The following is a 12,525-nucleotide window of genomic DNA, read 5'->3' as shown; positions in this document are numbered from 1 at the left end:
ATGGTGCTTTGTAATATATGGTAGCTCATGAATACCTCTTTTTAAAACAGCCACATCAGCCTCACAACACTGATCCAAAAGCTGTTGCCAGGAGTCTCTGCAATTTGGGTGTATGCATGACTAAAACGCTGGGCACAGCTTCTGAAGCAGCTATGTAACTCTGTAAAAAAATAATGGTTTCTCCAAAAAGAGAGCAAAAGAGGCTTCATATACACTTTTGCACATTCTTAAGTATGTATTTCATGACTTGTATCATTTTAGACGGTAACAATAATTAGCACCAATACTACTATGCTTCAGTTGCAAAATATCTTACCACACACGATAAATTCAATGTCCTGTTTTCAAAATAATCAGCTAGGTTATAATAGCAGGAACACCAATTTTTGTGCAGAAATTTCTAAGATACTTCTCTGTCATTTTACTAAGAATACATATTGAAAGAGAAAAACAGAATTCAAGCACATGCTACAATTTATTTTTATTTCATGCTTTCAAATTTAATGTTATTATTCACAGAGGAAAAGCACAATGTTTCATAGCCCCAGAAAATGTTTTCTGCGCTCAAGCTATCTCACCCCCCACCACGGTACTCCCACAGTAGTTTCAGTATTACTTCAGTTCCGTTAAGATTCATACACAGCTCAGCTAATATCTGACCACTCTTGACTTTGCATTCATTTGACCTCAATATACATTGTTTGCTCAGAAAAATGATACTGTTTTGCAATGAATGAGAATACAACACGTTATATTTATAAAACAACCCTATTGTCAAATAGAAAACCACTAAGCTGTAAGTTCTATTTAGCCTAAGATATATCCACCGTAAAGGTTACACAATAATTTGTCTGAAAAATTTCATGATGATATGAAAATTCTTTTTCCATGGACAAAATCAGAACCAATTATTGAAAAATCTTTCATTTTTGCCTTCTGCCAGCCCCCAGAAGAAATCTGCAGGCTTCCGCAGGGCTGGGGGAAGGCAAAAATGCCGTTTTTGTAAAAAAAAAAAAAAAAAAGGCAAAAACAGGGCGTTTTTGCATAAACGGAGGCGTTTTTGCCTTCCCCCAGCCCTGATGAAGCCTGCAGAGTGCTCCTAGGTGCCAGGAGGACAAAAACTTTTTTTTTCTTACTTACCGCTTCGAAACCTTGGTGCGCCTTATAGTTCCAAAAATACAATATTTGGTTTAGGGGGGAAATGAAAATATGGAAAGATGAAAGCCATATTACAACCTTAAATGAAAATTTTAAAAACAAGCAAATCCTCCTGTACTACTAGATTTGCTAGGGACTGAATGGGGAAATTGTACATATGGTCACACATGCAAAAACATGGGAAAGATCTACAGCAAATTAATTAACTTTAAAATACTACAGGTAAGCATTAATTCTAAAGTTTGTGAATGATATAAATGTATACATTCCACTGCCAAATTAAATTCCATCTGAAGTTATAATCCAAAAACTAAATATTTTGAGCATGTTTCAGCGCCAGCATAATAATCTCTATCAGTTATTTCAAACTAACTCTGTGGTAGATAAATTTTTGCCCTCAGGATGTTTTGCTCAGAACTCCCATAATCCTTGCCACTGGCAATGTTGCATAGGATTTATGAAAACTGAAATTAAAAACATCTGGAGAGCATAAGTTTGCTTATTCAGAATCAAAGACAGAAAGCTTTTTCTAGAGCCAAATTTTATATGTAAAAGCTAACATCTGTCACTAGGCCCATTCAGTTTCTTTCTTAATCTGAACATTTTTCTCTTTTGTGAATGCAATGGTTTAAAAAATCCACCATCATAGAGAGATAATTTAGGAATTACAAATTTAAAGGATTCTTTGTTACAGTAGAATACGCTACCAGTAATACAAACAAGTTCTAAGAAACAGAAATGTTGCTTACAAGTAGTCCTCGACTTACAACAGTTCATTTAGTGACCATTCAAAGTCACAATGGCACTGAAAAAGGTGACTTAAGAATGTTTACACTTACTACCGTTGTAGCATCAACATGATCACATGATCAAAATTCAAACACTTGGCAACTGACTCATCTTTAGGGCAGTTGCACTGTCCAGGTTCATGTGATCACCTTTGGTGACCTTTTGACAAGCAAAGTCAATAGGGAAGCCAGATTCACTTAACAACAGTTCCTAACTTTAAAACTGCAGTGTTTCATTTAACAACTGTGGCAAGAAAGGTCGTAAAATGGGTAGTAAAATTCACTTAATAAATGTTTCAGCAACAGAAAATTTGGGTTCAATTATAGTCATAAGTTGAGGACCACCTATATTTTGAGGGAAGTAGCATACACTTTGAAACTCCTACTACAAGTTTCATAACTTTATCAGTTTCCAAATATGATCTGTTTCATTTATCTTAAAACTGAATACCTACATCTATTCAAGGATTTTTTTTCTATTTGTATTATCTAAAAAGGCCAAATGACTGTAGCATCAGAGTATTTATTGTCATCTTAGAATGCTTGCATTCAGTTCTGGTCGCCACGATGTAAAAAAGATGTGGAGATTCTAGAAAGAGTGCAGAGAAGAGCAACAAAGATGATTAGGGGACTGGAGGCTAAAACATATGAAGAACAGTTGCAGGAACTGGGTATGTTTAGCTTAAGAGAAAGAAGGACTAGGGGAGACATGATAGCATTGTTCCAATATCTCAGGGGCTGCCACAAAGAAGAGGGAGTCAAACTATTCTCCAAGGTAACTGAGGGTAGAACAAGAAGCAATGGGTGGAAACTAATCAAGGCTGCCACAAAGAAGAGGGAGTCAAACTACTCTCCAAGGTAACTGAGGGTAGAACAAGAAGCAATGGGTGGAAACTAATCAAGGAGAGAAGCACTTAGAACTGAGGAGAAATTTCCTGACAGTTAGAACAATTAAACAGTGGAACAGCTTGCCTCCAGAAGTTGTGAATGCCCCAACACTGGAAGTCTTTAAGAAGATGTTGGATAGCTATTTGTCTGAAACAAACAGGGGGTTGGACTAGAAGACCTCCAAGGTCCCTTCCAACTCTACTATTGTATTGTATTATTGTATTGTATTGTAAACATGTTTTGAAGGCTCTAGAACAGTGGTGGGCAACCTTTTTTTTCAACTGAGCCAAATCTCGCCAAAACCACGATTGAAATTTACTTTTAAAACCGAAAATACATAGGATGGTACACTGTTTTTAGTTTCAATAAGTTTTTATTGAGAATATTCTGCATGCAAGTATCCACATAGGTCGGGAGGATACAAATAACACAACTAATAAAACAAAAACTTTAGAACGATATTATTTATCGATAACGTTAAATTCCGTAAAATTTGCCTTACAATGTAGAGAAAATTACATCCTGACATTGACTGACAAAGTCACAACCACTAATGTGAACATTGGCCTTGCATTTCCTTGGATAGTTTGAGTAAGTCAGGTTTGTATGTTGTTGCTTTTAATTTCATCTCTCTCTCCCACTTTCTTTCTTTTTTTCTTTTTCTTTCTCTCTCTCTCTCTGGCTCTTTGTCTCTCTCTCCCTCCCTCCCCCATCTCTGTCACTCTGTGTGTGTGTGTGTCTGTCTGTCTCTCACTCACTCTGTGTGTGTGTGTGTCTGTCTCTGTCTCTCCCTCTGTCTCTCTCCCCTCCCTTCCTCTCTCTCTGTCACTCTGTGTATGTGGGTGTGTCTGTCTCTCACTCATTCACTTAATCACTCACTCTGTGTGTGTCTCTCTGTCTGTCTATCTTTCTCTCCCTCCCTCCCCCTCTCTGTCTCTCTCTGTCTGTGTGTGTGTGTCTGTCTGTCAGTCTCTCTCTGATTCCCTCCCTCACTCCCTCTCTCTGTTCCTCTCTCTGTCTGTCTTTCTCACTCACTCACACACACACACACACACACTGTGGTCACCTTGTTGAGTGTTCAACAAGGCCTGCATTTATGGTATTTTGCAGCATTCTGCAGTCATAGGACCAAAATTGGTTGTCACTCGCCCGGGCTTTTGCAGAAGCTTCCCTCCGAAGCCCGAGAGGTGGGAGGGGAGCGGGCACCCGGCACACAGAAGAGCCGCATTAAAGGGTGTAAAGAGCCGCATGTGGCTCCCGAGCCGCGGGTTGCCCACCACTGGTCTAGAACAATTCAGCGAGGCCAACTAAGCGTGGCTAACTTGCCATGGCCCCATTTGCCATGGTCAATTCACTGGGGGACAACTTGCTGTTACACTAGTATCAAAGAAACAATAGACTAGAGTCATTAAAGAAAGGATGCCAAAGGAGGGACAAAATAAAATGTGAATGACAAAAATTAAAATAATTTTTTAATTACTTTAAATATTTAAGTTGAATTGTTGAAGTGTCCCACAGCGAGTTGGCCATGGAAAAATGTCCCGCTGCAAGTTAGCCATAGTAAGTTGGCTGCAGCAAGTTGGCCACAGCAAATTGGTCACACCAATTTGTCCCATTCCGTGTTTTGCAATGGCAAATTATTGAACCATTAGGGAAAGTTCTTTTGGCCTGGCAGTCTGTCCCATAACCACGTTAGAAAAAGGCATGTTCCCACCTACTCCCAAATTCTCAGTTTCTAGAATACAGTATAAATTTTGTAATTAGGCTAATTAAATAAATTGATTTTGATATTCGATTACATCAGACGCAAAAAGAATGTAATTTTTCCCAATTATATACAATGTATGACTTTCAAAATCCACAAGAACCAAACACATTATTTGAGATGATTCTTCTGGAACCAAAATTAATTACACCATAGATGAAAGGCAAACCATCAAAGGTTTTTCCAAAGATAACGTTACAAGCCAACAGAGGCGTAACTTGAAACCTCACTGGCTATACCTTCTGCCAATCGCTCCAGTAAATGATGCTTATGATAAGCTGCCACTGCCTGCTACACCTACTTGGAAGGTTTTTGTCCTCCTTTCCCATCATGGTAAAGGTTATGGTTTCCCCTGTCCAGTCGTGTTCAACTCTAGGGGGTGTCCGAACATGCTTCCAGAGTCATGTGGCTGCCACAACTATATGCCAAGGTGCACAGAACACTGTTACTTACTACTGAAGAGGTACCTATTTATCTACCCACATTTGCATGCTTTTGAACTGCTAGGTAGGCAAGAGCTGGAACAAGAATGGGAGCTCATCCCATCACACATTGCTTGGGTCTCGAACTGTCAATCTTCCAGTCAAGAAGCCCAATGTTTTAACCACCAGGCTACCACATCCCCTACTCCCATCATGCAAGACAGACACAAAAAAGTGAAACAAGCCCATTTTTACTTCTAACATAGGCCATAATGCAGGAACAGATCACCTCCAACAGACTGCTATAACATTTCTCTTAAAAGGAAAAAATTATGAGTCTGGACAATGAATTAAGTTCGAAGTTAATGTTACTGAATATTTATGGTCTTCAAGAACACTCCATAATAAAAGTATCAAAAATGTTTACTGAAGTAATCATCTTGGGGTGTTGCAGCAAAGAAATGTCCGAACCTTTACCAATTTTATTATCATATAAGCTTTCATGGACCGTATTTACCTCATCCAAAATAAATATACCACAAAATTATATACAGGACTTTTTAAAAAATATGTCCAAGATAAATTGCATAATAAGCAATTCTTACATGAAGAAAATTGTATTGTTATAAATAGTAATAGGCTTCCTTTAGGAATACCAGCATATCAGATTATGCTATCTTGGAAAAAACAGCAAAGGCTCAAAAGTGAAAGATATACTGTTGTAGGCAAAGCCTATCTTCTCCTCTTTTATCTGAAAATGTATCTGATGAAAAAGTACATTCCATTTACTAGGATATATTAGTTCAACCTCAATCCATCTTCACAGTCCACTCATTTCATTTCAGGTCTCCAATGTGGATTACTGAAATCCATTCAGCAAGTTTAATTTAATAAATACAAATATTAAGAGTTCTGCCATTTACCTTCGTTATTTCTTCCTTTTATCATAGGTATCCTTCCAATTAATGAAAAGTTGTTTCTCCAACATTATATTAGAAATACAAAAAACTCTGAGCAAATGAATAAAATGATATGGATTAAGTACATTTAACCTAACAAAACAATTTATACTTGCCCTTTCTCTATGAAGATCCTTAATTCTCAGCTATTCTTTGAAATATACTTTATATACTGGGGTTATGAAAATTCCGCACCATAATGGAAATGTTTTCTGATGATTATAAAGTTTGCTCCAACTTTAAAACTGTTTCCTGCCACACAGGAATTTATGTCATATAACAGATTAGACCTGTAGTCTCCTTTCCTGGATTCCTATTGATTGACAGAAGGGAACTTTGTGATTCACTGAACAGATATATATTTTTAAATATTATGTTTATGCTTCATAATAAAAAGTATTTATCAGTAAAGGTAGTCTTCAACTTATTACCATAATTGAGCTCGGTGTTACAGTTGTTAATGTGTGCTTGTTGTTAAGCAGGTAATATGACCATGGACCAATTTTACAATCTTTTTTTTTTTTGTAGCAGTTAAGTCATTAAACAAATCCATTGTCTGTAGTGAGCTTTTTTTTTTTTTTTGCCAGACATAAACATCACTTTCTGGCCAAAATTTCTTCCATAAATTTTGGTTGCAAATGCGGGCCAGGTGCCAAGCACCCAAAATGCAATCATATGACCACCATGGGGGCTGTCAAAACTTCAAATCCCTCCCCTCAAGAGGTTCATTGTAACTTCAACCAATCACTAAGCAACCAATCACTGTGTGTGCACATGCCTTCAAATCAGTCTTGACTTCTGGCAACTGCCTGATTAATCCTGCCTGTTTTCTTGGCAAGTTTTTTTTCCCTGTAGTGGTTTACCATTGCTTACTTTCTAGGACTGAGAAAAAGTGACTGGCCCAAGGCCACCCCACTGGCTTCATGCCTAATGCAGAATTAAAAATGAATTTTACAGAAACATGATCTATTCCATATTAAGAGCTTAAAACAAAATGCAGATGCATTTTTTTCATATAATGTAGCCTATGGCACATTTATCAATTCTCGAGAGCAAAGTGACATTCTGAATTGCTAAATGGCATACTTTACTGCTTGACTACAAGTACTTGTAGTTTCAAACTAGTTTGCTTAAAATTTATAAAATTAACTTCATGTAGAAAGCTATTTTATAGTATATTTCCATCACATTTTCTTGGGTCTTTCACCAGTTGCAAAAATTATATCATAAATAGGACTGAATGTTAAGAGTAACCAATTTGGTTAGACGTAGCACAAAAGAAAACATGTGACAAGCAACATTTATTTGAAATTACCTTCCTTTTCAAAATATATACAGGTATTCCTCGAGTTATAACTGTAATGGAGCTTGCCCATTACAGTTATAACTAGAGCTTGCCCATTACAGTCATACGTTTTTATAGTCATTAAGTGAGATTACTCCACATATTCAATTTTACAAAATGCTCCATTTTCCTTTTAAAGCAATTTGAAGGAGTGCCCTCATAAAAGAATATTTTACTGTGGCTTGAGGTTGAGCAATATGGCATAAAAACACTACTCACTAAGAAAGCAGTCATTTACAAATGAACATTTACAGAAACAAATAATCTAGCTCTCAAATCTGTTTAAAACAAATGGTAAAAAGCCAAAAAGGAGACAAATAGACCACAAGCAATCCATATTTCCTGCATTTCCAATTAAACAAGACACAATTTACAAAAATCCCTAAGAATGGGATTTACATGACCCAGAAGAGGCAATCTCATTCCTCAGTCAATTACGTAACTAAAGTTGTCACCTCAAATGCAGTGTTTGCATATAACATAGAATCCCCATCAGCAAATAAAAATACTAATATCACAAGTAAACCTATTATTGTTAACATATAACAGGTATAAGAATCATCCTAAAAAATAAACCATCACCAGTAGATTTCTATTCCTCACAAAATTTCATTGAATTAAATGTGGTGTTTTACAATTTTCAATAACCTCACTTAACCTGATGACCTTCAGATGTGTTGGCCATTTCTAACAATGCTTCAATCTTCAATTTCTTCCAAGTATTGTCACACTAATTTTTTCACGATTATTATTGTTATTATTGTCCAACATGCCAATACTGCACCCTACCTTAATTCCTTCAAATGCTGTTCCTACATGAGAAAAAGGCAGAAAAGCTATAATAAAAAAGCAGTTGAATTTCACACACTTTCAAGTTAAAAACAAGCAGATGTGGAAAAGGACTGAAACTGAAACAGAAGAGGAAGGGGTGTTATCAGTTAGAAGCGATATTTTTTTTAAAAAAAACTGTATTTCAGATGGTTAACTATATACTTTTCTCATGAGAAAAAGAGGGAGGGTTTCTGGAATGAAATCAGACAACTCTAATGAATTGTTGAGATTTTGAATTCATTTATGTAACCAATTTTTTAAAAGACGCAATATTTGGAGAAATGCTGACAGTTTTAAGATCCTTCAGCTGATAAAAACTCAAGAAAAAGGGATGTACCTCACTACAAAAATTGAAATATTGCTATGTTTTCATTTGTCCCATTTCTTTCCTTTAAATACCATTCCACAAAGTTGAACTTCTGAAGAGAAGACAACGATGACAATGTTTGCATGACTTTTTAATGGGTATTTTCAAGTATACTTTTGACTGCAACTACAACATAATTTCGAATAGACAATAATACGCTACAAGAAATATAGTCACAATCAATAATACTCCTTATCAAGTCTAACTCCTGGTGACTACTGAGACATATCCACGTTGTCTTCTTGGCAACAATTTAGAAGCAATTTGGCATTAGTATCTTCCAGCATGGTATGTTCCAGCATGGTTTAGTCCCATTTTAGAATTCAAAGACAATATGCAACTATAGTGGGGTAAATGATTACAGATGCTTCTATTCCTTCTAATGCTATGGTCTGATTTTTATGAAGATCGAAGAACCAAGGTGTTAACAATCTTTATGTTTTTAAAATTATTTATAGCTAAGGTTTTTCACAATCACATCAGTCTAAGCTTCATTATCATCTGACAGTCCTACCACTATTAGTGTATTATTTATATATTGAGCAGCATATATACACATAGATTGAAGAGTAAATAAAATTTACTATTTATACATGGAGAAGCTTATATTGGAACGATGATGTTATACCGTTAGGTAATGAAACATCTGCCAGCAAATAACTAACCTCAGAGAGCCCCAAGGACTCCACATATATACACAGAAAAGTACAACCCCATAGATGTCTTATCTTCCTTCTGAAAAAAAGAGTATTACAAAGACTACAGTTACATTACTAGAAATAATATATATATGGAATTAAGTACCTTGAGTACTGTACTCCATTGAAGTACTGTACTTTCTTCCATTGAAATTATGCATATAAATAAATGCAGTTGAAAATTAAAGGGGTTTTGCTCCTTTACCTATCATAGAATCGGAGCAAAACTGCTTTATTTTCTTATACATGTAAATTGGGGATTGTTCAGGAGACAAAAGGTCATTTAGAGACAAAGTGTTATGTTAACTAGGTTTTGATTTAAATTTGAGAACTATAATACGTTTCTGGGATTGAGCAGCACTTTGGATTCATTTCAGCGCATGTGGAGATGTACCATATATATTCGAGTATAACACGCACACGTATATAACGCGCACCCCCTAATTTTCGATTAAAAATCGGTATAAAATTTTGTTTCACACCAAGCATTGTAATAGTAATGACTATTGCCGCCGGCGGGGCGGGAAGGGGGCGGAGGCGCACCAGCTTTTGCTCTAGTTAAGACAAAATAAGACCAAACTCGCGGGAGGCATTGTAATGAGTAGGCGATTGCTGTATAGAGAAGAGGAAGAGCAGGCTAAAGGTCCAGCATAGAAGCGAAGCCGAAAGAGATCCTTGCGAGGCTCTGCAGGCTTCCTCGGAGTAAGGAAGGCAACAGCTCCCCACACCCCCCAGAAAGCAGCGGGGCTCGTCGCGATGAAAAAGGCAGCCCTGATGCGGAGGAGAGCCTTGCAAGGAGGCGAAAAGGAAAAGCCCGAAAAGGCACCAAAAGAAGTGGGGGGAGCTTCGCCTGCATGGTGGGCAGCCATCGAGGCGTTTTCAAAGGCGGCGCATGGGAGAGATGAGGCGGCGCTCCAGCGGTCCTGTTGCCAGCGTTCGGCGGCAGGCGCGCACAGGCTGCCCACCAGGCGGGCGAAGCTCCCCCCGCTTCTTTTGGTGCCTTTTCAGGCTTTTCCTTTCCGCCTCCTTGCAAGGCTCTCCTCCGCATCAGGGCTGCCTTTTTCATCGCGATGAGCCCCGCTGCTTTCTGGGGGGTGAGGGGAGCTGTTGCCTTCCTTACTCCGAGGAAGCCTGCAGAGCCTCGCAAGGATCTCTTTCGGCTTCGCTTCTATGCTGGACCTTCTGTAGGTAGAACAAGCGACAATTCCTTGGTTTAAACGGCGGCAGCAGCGGCGGGGAGACAAAGGAGGGGAAAGGCGGCAGGCAGCTGAGTTGCGACTATTGAGCATGGCGCGGCGCCGCCTGAGGCCGGGATCGAGGCTGCAGTCTGGAAATTTACAATTTACAATTCGCCACTGCCACCCCAGCTCAGCCCTCGTTTATAACGCGCACCCAAACTTTGACTTCGTTTTTGGGTATAAAATTTTGCGTGTTATACTTGAATAAATACGGTAAATATAGCACTTTTCTGCACTCCTTAAAGCCGCTGTGTCTTTTCCCAGGCCTGCAGAACAGCTCCACGAGCCAAAGAAAAGATGTAGTTGCTTTAACAAATTTTCTGGAGGAATTTGCAGGATTAGCCAGGATTGGGTATTATGATATCCAATTGGCCTCTTCAGAGTTAAAACTGAAACCATGTCTCTGTGCTCCTTGCTTCTGGTTCCCAGTTTCAACTCTGTCTGGCCGAAGGAGGAGGAGTTGCTTTTGGTTCCAGAGATTCCCAAACACAATCCAGTGCCATCCTGCAATTTCTTCCTACCTGCCTTCCCCCCTTTGCCTCCATTTGCTTCCTGGGGCCTCCCCTTGGTGTGGCTCACTCCCAGCCGCTGGTAGGGCATTTTGAAAATTGTTTGCTATTAGAGGCAGGATGCCATTCCGGCGGCCATTTTGGGCCTCGTGTTCTGGCAGGCCGCATGGGCTGAGGCAGAAGCTGCTACGGCCTCGATCTCATACCTGCCATCCCGGGGGGGCAATCCCTTCTACAGCAGCGGCTGCGGAACGGCCCTGCGGACCCAGGGTGAGGCCAGGAGGCCCAGAGCAGCACGGGACGTCGAGGATGGCGTGGCACGTGGTGCTGCCAGCAGCCACGCAGCTTGAAAAGAGGCCGGAAAAGTCTACCGGCAGCTGCGATCATCGCGCGGAGGCCGTGAGTGACTGGGAGAAGCTGTTTTGTGCTGTTGGTTTCGGTGGGCTGAGCCCGAAGGAGGCCCGACCTGGTACCATGGCGGATGGAGAACAGAGGCCTGATTTCTCCCCCCCCATTGTCCCCTGGGGAGGGGCCTTCCAGTGGGGCCCGAGAAAGACCCACAGCCTCTGCAAGGCTGCGCAAGACCATGGCTGCTGGGAAGCCTTCCAAGGCTTTACAGAGGGACGAAGAGAGGAGGCACAAGGCCCTGGAAAAGCAGGTGTCCAGGGCTGAACAGAGGGGTAGGCCTAGTTCTCCCCTAAGGTCCAGAACGCCTATTAGATCAAGGTCTAGGACTCCTCCCAGGGGGAATTCCCCATTATATGTTAGGGAATATGCAGGGGATATTTCCCCTCCCCCCTTCTCCATTGTAGAACGGGGCCCCTATCTGAGAGATCCTTTTCAATGCAGGGGGGCTGGGGGGGTAGCCCCATTAGGTCATCCTTGGCTCCACAGACCGATGACTGTGAACGGGCTGGGGAGGAGGATTCCTTCATTAGAGACATGGAGCAGCTTCCTGCAAGCATTCAGAGGTTTATTTCCTCTGCACTTTCACATGGAATTGCTACTGGATTGCAGAAGGGGACTTCAAGCCCTGCAACTGTGGCAAAGGTCACTGGAGGAGGAAACACTGCTCAGGCCAGGCCTAGACCCTCCCCCTCAGGAGAACACCGACCAATTTCACCTTCTCTGGCTAGAAAAGGTTCCATGGCTGGGGATCAAGTTCAGAGAGAAGTAGATATGTCCGATGATGAGGATCCCTCAAAGCCTGAAGCACCAGCATTCTCAGGCTTGTTTCCCCCGGATTTGTTCAAATCTCTGCTGCGCAAGGCTAGGGCCATAGCGCAGCTGGGTGAGATGGAGAGCGCCAAGGAAGGTGGCCCCGAAAAGAAACTTTAGGGCCGGGTTTACTCAGAGCCTCCTCCAGCGAAGGAAGAAATCCCTGCCCCTAAGCTATTCTTGAACGTTGTTAAGAAACAGTGGGAAAAACCAGGGACATTTCCTAACCTTAGTAGAAGTGATAGGAGATTCTTTAACATAGAGCCTAGTTTTTCTGAGGCTTTGCAGGTGCCCACAGTTGACCCTCCAGTGGTGGCCTTGGCTTCCACGTCTACGGTG

General features: G+C 40.4%; 1 protein-coding gene across 11 annotated transcripts in view; it reads right to left on the bottom strand.

The window, feature by feature from the left end:
* Nucleotides 1–12,525, bottom strand: part of ATXN1 (ataxin 1) — a 239,744-nt gene that overhangs the window by 198,077 nt on the left and 29,142 nt on the right. Inside the window, exon 1 of one of the 11 annotated variants that reach the window (XM_081950932.1) lies at nt 8,115–8,153. The exons of the other annotated variants lie outside the window; for them this stretch is intronic. The gene's annotated coding sequence lies outside the window, so the exon portion shown is untranslated. Of the gene's footprint in view, nt 1–8,114; nt 8,154–12,525 lie in introns of those variants that run through there. 11 annotated transcript variants of the gene reach the window in all.

Source organism: Natrix helvetica, assembly GCF_964273705.1.
Source record: "Natrix helvetica genome assembly, chromosome: 4".
Classification (NCBI taxonomy): Eukaryota; Metazoa; Chordata; class Lepidosauria; order Squamata; family Natricidae; genus Natrix; species Natrix helvetica.
This window is presented reverse-complemented; position numbering and strand designations above follow the sequence as displayed.